Source organism: Solanum verrucosum, unplaced genomic scaffold (genome assembly GCF_900185275.1).
Source record: "Solanum verrucosum unplaced genomic scaffold, falcon-dt-bn FXZP01000186.1, whole genome shotgun sequence".
Classification (NCBI taxonomy): domain Eukaryota; kingdom Viridiplantae; phylum Streptophyta; class Magnoliopsida; order Solanales; family Solanaceae; genus Solanum; species Solanum verrucosum.
This window is the reverse complement of record NW_026020262.1, coordinates 540,194-551,203: the sequence shown is the minus strand read 5'-3', so window position 1 is coordinate 551,203 and position 11,010 is coordinate 540,194.

The following is an 11,010-nucleotide window of genomic DNA, read 5'->3' as shown; positions in this document are numbered from 1 at the left end:
ACAACTTAACCATTAGAATGCTTAGAATATTTGGTGGGACTGCATGAAAGTGATAGTAGATCTTCCATAATACAAGTATCATCTCCTTTATGCAATTGTGCAATCTATCAACGAGATTTCGTTAAATATTTTAGAATGAGTATTACAATATTAGAATATCAAGTTTTATATTTATGTATTACCCACCCTATCTTTAAACCAATCAATAAATTATCGGCTCCATTTTGCATCATACAATTGTCGAGCATTCTCATGAGTTTGTGCAAACTCTCTACAAAATTAAACTAAACCATAAGTCCTCATATAGAAAATAAATTACCCTAAAAGTAATAATAATGAGATGATATGAAAGAACTCTTCATACTTGAGATGGTTAAACTTCATGACAATTCTTCGGTATGTATATATGTACTCATCCACTTCAATCTCACAAGGATCTTTAGCTCTTAGAGTTCTTCCAAGTTGAAGAAAATAGATAAACCGCTGTTCAATTTTTTGAAACCACCGTCATAATTTCGAGCAGGCCGATTGAATCTTGTGTCAACTTTATGCGGATACCTTGAACATGGTGTCATACATTCATTTGCAATGTATCCCTCTACAATACAACCTTCTTGACATGCTCTATTACCAATGAGAGATTTCAAAAAAAAAACCATCGTTCCACATAATATATCCATTGATAGATTTAGCAGCTAGATAAATAGGTAAGTGCGCCATGACATCAAAAATTGAAGGAGGAAGATCTTTTCTAATTTGCAAAGTGTTGTGGGTATTTGCGCTTCAATATGTTCCAAGTTATGAATTCTCAACTCCTTTAATCCAAGCACACTAAAAATATAGATAATTCAACTAGTGGTTCACACAGTTCTTTTGACAACATACCACGAAGTGCAAGAGGAAGTAGATGTTGCAAGAGAACATGACAATCATGGCTTTTCAATCCAGATATCTGATGATCTTTTAGGTTCATACATTGAGAAATATTAGATGAAAAACAATCAAGAACCTTTAGATTCTTTAAGAAAAAGGCACAATTTGTCCTTATTTTCCGTAGACAATGTGTAGCATGTTGTTGGAACTTCAATCTTCTCCCCCTTTTGGATGGGGTGCAATTCCGGCCTAATGTTCATCTCTTGCAAGTCTAATCGAGTTTTATTTATGTCCTTGGTCTTTCCCCTGACATTCATGATTGTCCCAATGATATCATCACATATATTTTTTTCTATATGCATAACATCCAAATTATGCCTCACCAAGAGACACTTTCAATAGCGAAGTTCTAAAAAGATACGTTTCTTGTTCCAATTATCTTTTCAATTTTCATGTGATATCTTCTTGCTTTTCTTAGGATCCTTTGATAGTTATAGTCCTTCAAGATCTTGTACTTGATTTAAGTATCTCAATACCTGAATACATTTTTAACAGGGGCCTTTTCTCCATTGTACCATCAAATGAGTCCATATCATTTCTTCATTTGTGATTCTGAGATTGATAACGACGATGACCCATAAAATATTGTTTCTTACCATTCGCCAATGGAATTAAGGAAGTGTTTTTATTGCAACATGGGAATGCCATTTTTCCTTTTGTACTCCATCCAGATAAATTTTCATATGATAGAAAGTCATTTATTGTACACAATATAGAAGCATGTAATTGGAAATTTGTTCTAGTAGATGCATCATAGGTCTCAATACTAACTTCCCACAGCTCCTTCAATTCCTCTATTAATGGACGAAAAAATATATCAATTGCATCTCCTGGACCATTTGGACCTTGAATGAGCATTGACAAAATAGAATTTTCTTGCTTCATACACAACCAAGGTAGTAAATTATAAGGAGTAAGAACCGCAAGACAAATTCTATGTGAGATTCTTGAATTCTGAAAGGTTGAAATCCATCACTAGCAAGTCTAAATTGAACATTATGAGGCTCAGCTGCAAATGAAGGATGAAGTTAATCAAATGACTTTCATGCCATTGAATCAGTCGAATGCCTCATTATTTCATCATCAAATCTTTTATCATTGTGTCATGTCATTACCGTAGATGTCTTTGTATACATAAACAACCTTTAAAGTCTAGGTTTTTAAGGAAAATAGTATAATCTCTTTAACGCTATCTTTTTACCTTTTCTATTCTTAGTTTTCCCGCTATGTGTATTTATTTTCCATCTTAATGCACCACAAACTTTGCAAGAATCAAGTAAGCTATCCTCCTTCCAGTATAACATGCAATAATTAGTACAAGTGTATGAAAGCCTGAGTTCCTAAATTAACTTCTTTGCATCATGATATGAGTTTGGTAAATTGGCGCCATCAGGCAACAATTCATGTTTCAACATTTTCAATAACATGGTAAATGATACATTACTCCAAGACCCATACTCCCGATGTGAAGAAATTTGATCAAAGGAAAAAGCTTTGAAGGTTTTGAATTTTTCTATAATGGTAGCTCAAAATCCTTCCATAGATTGTCAAAAAAAATTGCTTCAATATTTGGTTCATCCTTAAGTAAATCGTCACAATCAGTATGTGTAGTTCCTCCATCAATATTAGGATATAAATCTCTCAACAGTTCTCCTACTTCATCTTCACTCTCACATTATTCTACTTCATCACTATCTTTATCTTCTGATGTATCTTCAAATTAAGATTCTAATTCTGACAATGGCTCACCCAAATGTTCTCCATGGTGCTACCATAAAAACTATAATTGTGAATTATTCCATATACTATCAAATGTGTCTCAACTATTTTACAAGTTCCTAAAGTTGTATTGTAACATTTGACACATGGACATCATATATCATATTTTTCTCCTATTTTTTGAAAAGCATAATCCAAAAACTTTTGCACTCCAGCTAAGTAGATTTCATCGACAGGATTATGAACAAGTTCCATCCATTGCTTACTAGGTTCCATAACCTTTAAGAGTACATAAAAAATACTTTAAAAATATAATGAATAACAAAAATATTAAGATGCAAAGAACTTGTTACGATTCAATAAACACAATATGGTTGAACTCTAAGGTTAGAAACAAAGAACTGAGAAAATTAGAAATCACAATTTCGACCAGAATTAAATGTTACAACCTAGAAAAGAAATAAGAAAAGAGAATGTTACTAAATAGTTGATTTAGTTGAATCTTCAAACAATTCATAAAGAAAGAACTAAGAAAATTACAAATCACAATTTCCCACAGGAACTATATGTTACAACCTAGAAGTGCAATTAGAAAAGAGAATGTTATCCTTTATTCATTGCTACAAGCTACAAAGTTTTATGTACTTTCTGGAACACATAATCGATAGAACCCCACATGGAGGTAGCCCCAGGAAATTTATAAGCAAAACTTTCTGAAACACAAAAGTACCTCTCATGTAGTTAGCTACTAGAAATGTATATAAAATTAAATTCTAATGCCAAATAAATCAATTTAGTTTTTTTCACCTCTTTAAATTTGACGAAGCGCCAAATATCACACGCCCATATTTCTCTTTCTTAATAAGTTAGATGGATAAAGAATGGACCTTATAGATACAATACATCTATTTGCGAGTCTCGGCTCCCCTACTTAACAGAAGCATTACAATTATGTAATTATATCTTACTTTAAAAGTTACATGTAACGGGTCTAGTTCTTTTTTCACTCGCAAAATATCAACATCGAAGACAAAAAATTAATATAAGTTCTTAGTGAAATAATTAGACTTTTCAAATAAAATATGCACTCTATAAAAAATATGAATCTTCAGGCACATACAACAATTAACAAAATCGAGTCACTATTAGAAACTCAACGCAATAATCTTTAACTGATTGTACATAAGAAAATAGATCTGATTAAGAAACTTTTAACCTATGTAATGTTAGAAAACAGGAAGAATAAGAAGAACAGTAACTTAAATAAAACAATAAAAAAAATCCATCAATAGAGTTTATGGAATTCGAAACAATAGAAACTTGATTAGAAGAAGATACAAATTGAGCAGCTAAGCAAATACTATACGATCAAGAAGATAGAGTTGCGATGGAAAGTACTTTGATGTTAAGATTGGGCCAGACGTTGTAGTTGAGAAGAACAATGATCGATTGTTGAAGAGATCGACTACCTATAGAGAAGTTGTGACCAGTAGACAAAGATTTTTTTTGTCCTTTTTATGGTTTACCTTAGCTATTAGAAAATAGGGTTTTTCCTTAGGCACTAATAAATTGGCACCTAAATTTTGGTGAAAAAAGAAAAAGTGTTTTTTAATACTTTAGTATTAAATTTTGGCAGGAAGTCGCGCACTAATTTTTTAATTAAAATTTGGGACACGTGAATATGTTATTTAGAGACCGGATTAAGTATCTTTGCAATAGAATATACAAATAAGGACCGGAATATATTCTCGTCCCGATACATCTATCTTTAGAGACAGGATTAGTATCTCGTCCCTAAATGTTGGTTTTAAATAAGAGTTTTTCTTGTAGTGGATTGTGAATGCTTTAGGATCTTCCTTTTTTTGTACTAATGATCTCGTGTCTGTGGCACTAAAAGGTAGAAACTTCTCATCTCCTTCAAAGCTCAGAACCCTCTTTATCTTTCATGAACTTTGCATAGCCCTTCCTATGTTCCAGGAATTCAACTAGAGGGATATTTATTGGGTGTTGCTTTAACATTGAGATAAACATGTGATATTTTTTTGCCTGAATTTTATTAACTAATATTTATTGAAAGGGTAGATGAGGTCGAGGCATGGGAATTAAATTTTGAGTGGATTCATCTTCCCCCCCCCCCCCAAGTTAGATCTTTGGGTTCCCCCATATGTTCATCTTTGATAATTTCTGGTTCCTTTGGGTTTTCCACCACTATCAGCAATGGGAGATCTATGGTTTGTTTCCCATCTCGTATAGTGACCTCCACGCAGTGCCCATCATTTTCTTTGATTTTGTACTGCGTTGCATGGAAGTTCTCATTTTCATTGATTCAAGGATGAGGAAATTTCACTGAACTATGACTCAATCTATTTGATGGATGTAGCATGTAACTCTAATTATGATGCATACCCAATGGTTATTTCATATATTCTGATATTTTCATTAGAATCTTCAACCTTTACATCATTTTGGTCATCATGTCTTCAACACTGTAGACCTGGATCCTCTATCTTGATTTTCTGGTGGAATGTATGCACAACTTTTTTTGTTTCTATTATTGGCTATTCTCATTCAATCTCATTCTCTATCTTGACCCCAATTCTAGTAATTGTATCTGTTTGCAACAAATTTTAAAGTGACAGAAAATAAATTGCAATCACAAAAAAATATGAAGACACATAACTTTATTGATAATAATTGCGGGTACAATCATGTTCCTCCCTTGATTCTGATTGTACTCTCCTAATATATTTATCTATGATTCAAAGGCCGTTAGTGGTATATTTCTCGAACTAGGATGATTTAGATTTGACCTCTAATATTCCATGACTTTTGTGGAATATATCGAGATCTTGATCTCTTTATGGAATTTTTGAGATGCCTTTTAAGAGAATTTAGTACCCTTTATATAGGCATAAACTAGGGTTTAAGGTTGAGTAGCATCCAAGAATCCTAATTTGAGTTGATCCTAATTTGAGTTGAACATAATTTGTAGAGTCCCAACTCGAATTCTACACATCTTGTAGAGTCCACAAAATTTCAATGTCTACAAATGCCCGGTGCTTCAAGTCTTGTGGAAGTGTAGACATGATGAAACTCAAAGACGAGGCTTGAAGTACTCATTCTTCCACCTTTGCAGCTACAAATTTTCAGATTTGATTTATGAGAGAAGAGATGAAGGGCAGATATGGTCCCACTGGGCGTGCCAGAATTTGTTTGCAACAAATTTTAAAGTGACGGAAAATAAATTGCAATCACAAAAAAAATGAAGAAACATAACTTTCTTGATAAAAATTGAGGGTACAATCTTGTTGCTTCCTTGATTCTGATTGTACTCTCGTAAGATATTAATCCATGATTCGAGGGTCGTTAGTGGTATATTTCTCGAACTAGGATGATTTAGATTTGACCTCTAATATTCCATGACTATCGTAGAATATATCGTGATCTTGATCTCTTTATGGAATTTTTGAGATGCCTTTTAAGAGAATTTAGTACCCTTTATATAGGCATAAACTAGGGTTTAAGGTTGAGTAGCCTCTAAGAATCCTAATTTGAATTGATCCTAATTTGAGTTGAACACAATTTGTAGAGTCCCAACTTGAATTGAACACATCTTGTAGAGTCCAACAAAATTTCAATGTCTACAATATCTATTTTATTGTAATTGTTATACTGATAGTAGTTTTCATCCAGTGGAATATATTTTCTAGATTGTCGTTATTGTTGCGGTTGTAGTTCCCATCTTAGTTGAAGTTTTTATCCAAATTTAGTTCTGACCTTGATTCTCTTGACCTTGGCACCAAGTATCCTTATTGTAATCTTAGGAGTTAGTCTGAAAACCCCTTGTCTAATCATTCACATTGTAAGCACCCTTTCCATATTTGTAATCATCATATGCTTAAGACCTTCCTTGATAGTTGATTTCATTGACTCTTTATAGACCATTTGTTCTCTATGATTCAGAATCACATTAAACTTATTCTCATCTGGACTATTTCTTGGCTGAATTCTTCAGTTGCTTAGTTTATGGTTGGGGTTGTTCCTACTGCAAAATTTCTCCTCGCGGTGTTTATATCCCTTGTACACCATTCTTTATTTGTTTTAGCAACCATATAAAGTTTGTCTTTCGCTTCCTCAAAAGTGTTTGGCATGATTGCTCCTCCAGTGATAGTGTCTGTCATTGCCTTACCATTGTCGTCCATTGCTTTATAGAAAATCTGTAGAAGTTGATTGGAAATGCTGGGGTTTGACACTATTGTTAGATACATTGTGAATCTTTCCCATGTAGAACTTGAAGTCTCTCTAGGTAGTTGTTGAGTGAATCATTTAGTTTATACTTCTTGGACAATCTATTTTCCTAGAAAAACCTCATGTAACTACCTCCATGAAGTGATTGAGTTATATGGAAGCTCAGCTAGAGAAATAGTTTCTTTGCCTGTTAGTAATAATGGGAACACACACAATACGGTGACAAATCCATGTCTAGCCTACCTAGATTTCTCTAGAAAATATGATCAACATGGTTAAAATGAGCATATCAGTCTTTAGATGGCTAGCCCGAGAACAATCCTCTAGTGTTGAGAACTTGGATCATGCTACTAGAGATTAAAAAAACTATGATCCATGAGGAAATGAAGGTAACACAATGACACTCATAGTCCAAACAACATTTTAATCTACCCCATAGTTGCTCCACCAAACTCGGGTCTTTGTCTCGGTGGTGAACGGCCTCTTACTATTTCTGGTAATTCGGAACATTTTGAGGTGCAGTTTGGGTGGGCAGTCATATTCTTCCATTAATAGTCGTTTTGTGACTTCTTCTTCTATGTTATGACCACCTAAGTGGGTCATTCACCTAATAACTCTTTGGATTTTTGGATCGAATGGAATCAAGGGTATGCCTTGACTCCGCATATTGGGTATGCACTACAACTCAACATGCATGAACATAAACAAAATGAAAAATGTAAATAAGGATTTATTGACTAATATTCAAATTAAAAAGATCAATCTAATACAAAAGTCTTTTTCTCCGACAGCGGTGCGAAAATTTTATATGCCAAAATTCCACCTCCCAAAAGAAGTATAAAGTGGCCGTTCTCTAAATAATGAACATAACAGAGGTTAGGATCGACCCCACAAGGAATAAGGTTTAGAATTTGCTAAATTATTATTCATGTTGTAAGTCATATTATCTGTAAAATGGGGGTTTGTATAAAAGTAATTAATTAAAATAATTGCAAGTAACAAAGTAACAGATTAATGTGTTTTTAAACAATAAAATATGAAACTAATGTATTTGGTGTTCCCTACCAATCGTTGACTCAATAGAACCTTATAGTTGTAACCTCTTCTAGTGTATAAGATGCAAGATAAATAAGTTATTTATCATCTAAGTGAATGTTCACCTAAATAAATGAATTTCACTATGCTACTTGGTCCGTCTATGGGTGTATGGTTTACTTACCATTTCCTTTGATCCCAAACTATCTATCCCTTGGTCTGTTCAAGTTATTAGATGAGGGTTGATAGCCTCAAAATTTCATTGTACAGTGAATTTTTCCACTCCTTACCTATTGGTTCCATGAGTAGGAATAAAGTGAGTTCTAATGTCTGCAACCGTTAAAAATCAACTATTTCAAAGGAAAAAATAATACATGCATGAACACTATTCAAGGATTCATTTTTATAAGGTCTATGTCATTAATTCTTCATGTTCCCACAAACATAGTTGTAGAATTAGCTACTTTATAACACTCAAATTAATCGTAAAACAATTCAATGAGTAAGCGATCGTTAGAAATATAATAACGCAATGTATGAGGTCAAGGTCGAATCCCAAAAGGAATAATTTATCAACAATCGAACAGATAATGAATTACAAGCTACTAGTTTAATTCTAAAAGAAAATTGTGTAATTATACTATCATGATATGTTAATAACAAGCACGGATAGGGGAAAAGAGTCTTTTCAAGCAAGGAATGATAAGGAATTTGAGAATGGAAAGCTAATTGACATTCAAATGATCCATCACAACTTCAAGATTGTGCAACTCAATCATGGGTAAAATCATATATGCATTGGAACCTAAATGATTCGCCTACTTCTTTGGAACGTAACAAATATTTCTCATCGAGCACTATTTGAGCCTATTTAAGTAGCTATCACAATTTAGCCCAATTCTATGGATTGCAAGATTCCACGATCTCTAGATAGAAATGGGTTGTTACACCTCAAATTAAGCACCAATCAATAATTCCCAACCTCAATTTACTCTTTCAACCTCAAAGTAAATGGGCAATTCCAAGGAGTACTGATCAATGACATTAGGTAAGCAATTTAAGAATCAAATTAATAAGATAATCAAATACCCAATTGATAAATGAGAAACATCCAATCAATTATAAATAAAGTAAAATGAAATAAAAAATCCAATCAAGTGTCTATTTCTAACACAAAATTATAATCAATTACACCAATAATTCAAGCAATACAAAGTAAGGAAATGGAGTAAAAATTACTACAATGGAGCTTTCAATCTTGAAATCCAAAGGTGAATTGTGAGAAAACTTTCTATCAAAGCCTAAAATCCCAAGCTACGAACAATCAAAATATTTTTACAATCAGTAATAATTCACTTACTCAGTAAGTATCCTCAAAATGGTTGTCGATGAGTATAAAATGAGATTTTGGGATGAAAATGGTGAATTTCCAATTAAGAAACTTTACACTTCGTGATCACGAGATTTTCCCCACGCGTTCGTGATGGATCATGATTATTTAGCTTGCGATTGTGAGGCTTGGGTCATCAGTTGACAGTGACCGTGGTCCTTTCACTACGCAAATAACGATGACTAAGCATCTGCAAGTTCTAATTCAACTTTTTGTCCTATTTTTTCCTCAATTTCACTTCATTTCTTTAAATATATTCTAAATCAACTCTTCACTTCACTTTCCTACAAATATGAAGAAATCCACATTAAAAGCATCAATTCCAACCTAAACAAGCTAAAAATGTAAGCTTAAAGACAAAATAAGTTTGAAAAATACCCACTTATCACTACTCATGGTTTTATTTATTACAATTCATAATAGTTTGAGTAGAAAAAAGATGAACTTACAGTATAAATGTTTAAACTCCAAAATCTTGAATTGTATTGCAAATCAAGAATCAATGATCAAAACTATTGTTAAAATCCCACAAATTCAAGAATTAAAGTAAAAGTGGTTTACTAATGATTCTTCAACTCCAAAATTAGCATAATAATTTAACTAAACCTTAAGAAATGTATTTATGGATATCTAAAGCCTAAACAAAAGTGATTTGGGAAAGCAAGATTCGGCAGCTTCTACAATTCCAATGTACGTACTGTAATCCGTTTGATGGTTCATGGTGTCCTCTCATGGATTGGCAGTGAATCTTCACCCTCAGGAGAATTTCTGTGGACAAGAACTATGGTCTCATGTAGATAAGACTATGATCCGTCCGATCCCGTCGTGGTTTGAGCCTTTATGTTCAACTCACTGACTCTCATCTACGAGAACCCATACATCTTGTAGTGTACCTTCGTGGTCTGGGAGTTCACTTCTTCAAAACTTCAGTACTTTTTTATGACCCTGAGTGTACGACTCGTGCAATGATATATGGCTCGTATTGATGTCTCATACTATCTAAATCTTGAGTTCACTTTTCTAATCTTTCATCTACAACCAGTGATCTATAGCGCGTCAACCTTAGCACTGTCCGTACTATCCCTTTCACTCTTTGTAAACCTTAGACCGGAAATCACCTTTTCTGAACTTTAATCTACAAGTCCATCTATGGTTCATAGTACATGCCATGGCTCGTCCTATGGCTCGTAGATGGAAAAAAAAAGTTACTGTCTCAATTGCCAAAACCTATTTTCATGCAAATCAAGGACAAAACAAAATCAAACCTACTAATAAGAGCTTAAATTACTCTCAAAATCCCATCCTTAAAGCATAACAACCGTCGTAAATCCATGGCATATCAGGACCATGGATGGGTTTAATTTGTAGATCAAGGCATTAGACTTCAAGAATTTTAAATTGTACAACGTTCCACGGACTGTATAAATTGTTGTGAAATGGAAGTGTAGAAATTTGGAATTTTGAGACTTGAATAGTTGGAAGGAATTCACAACTCGTAGAATGGTTCACGGACGATAGAAGGGTCTGTGTAATGTAAGCTTCGAAAGTTGGGTCTTTTATTTCACGAAAGGATGTATGGCTTGTACTGAGTTCTACGGAGTGTGGAAGGGCCCGTGGATTTGAAGTACTGACCTCAGGACTTCTCCCTCGTGTCTTTTGTGGATCACTTCACAGGCCGTAGAAGA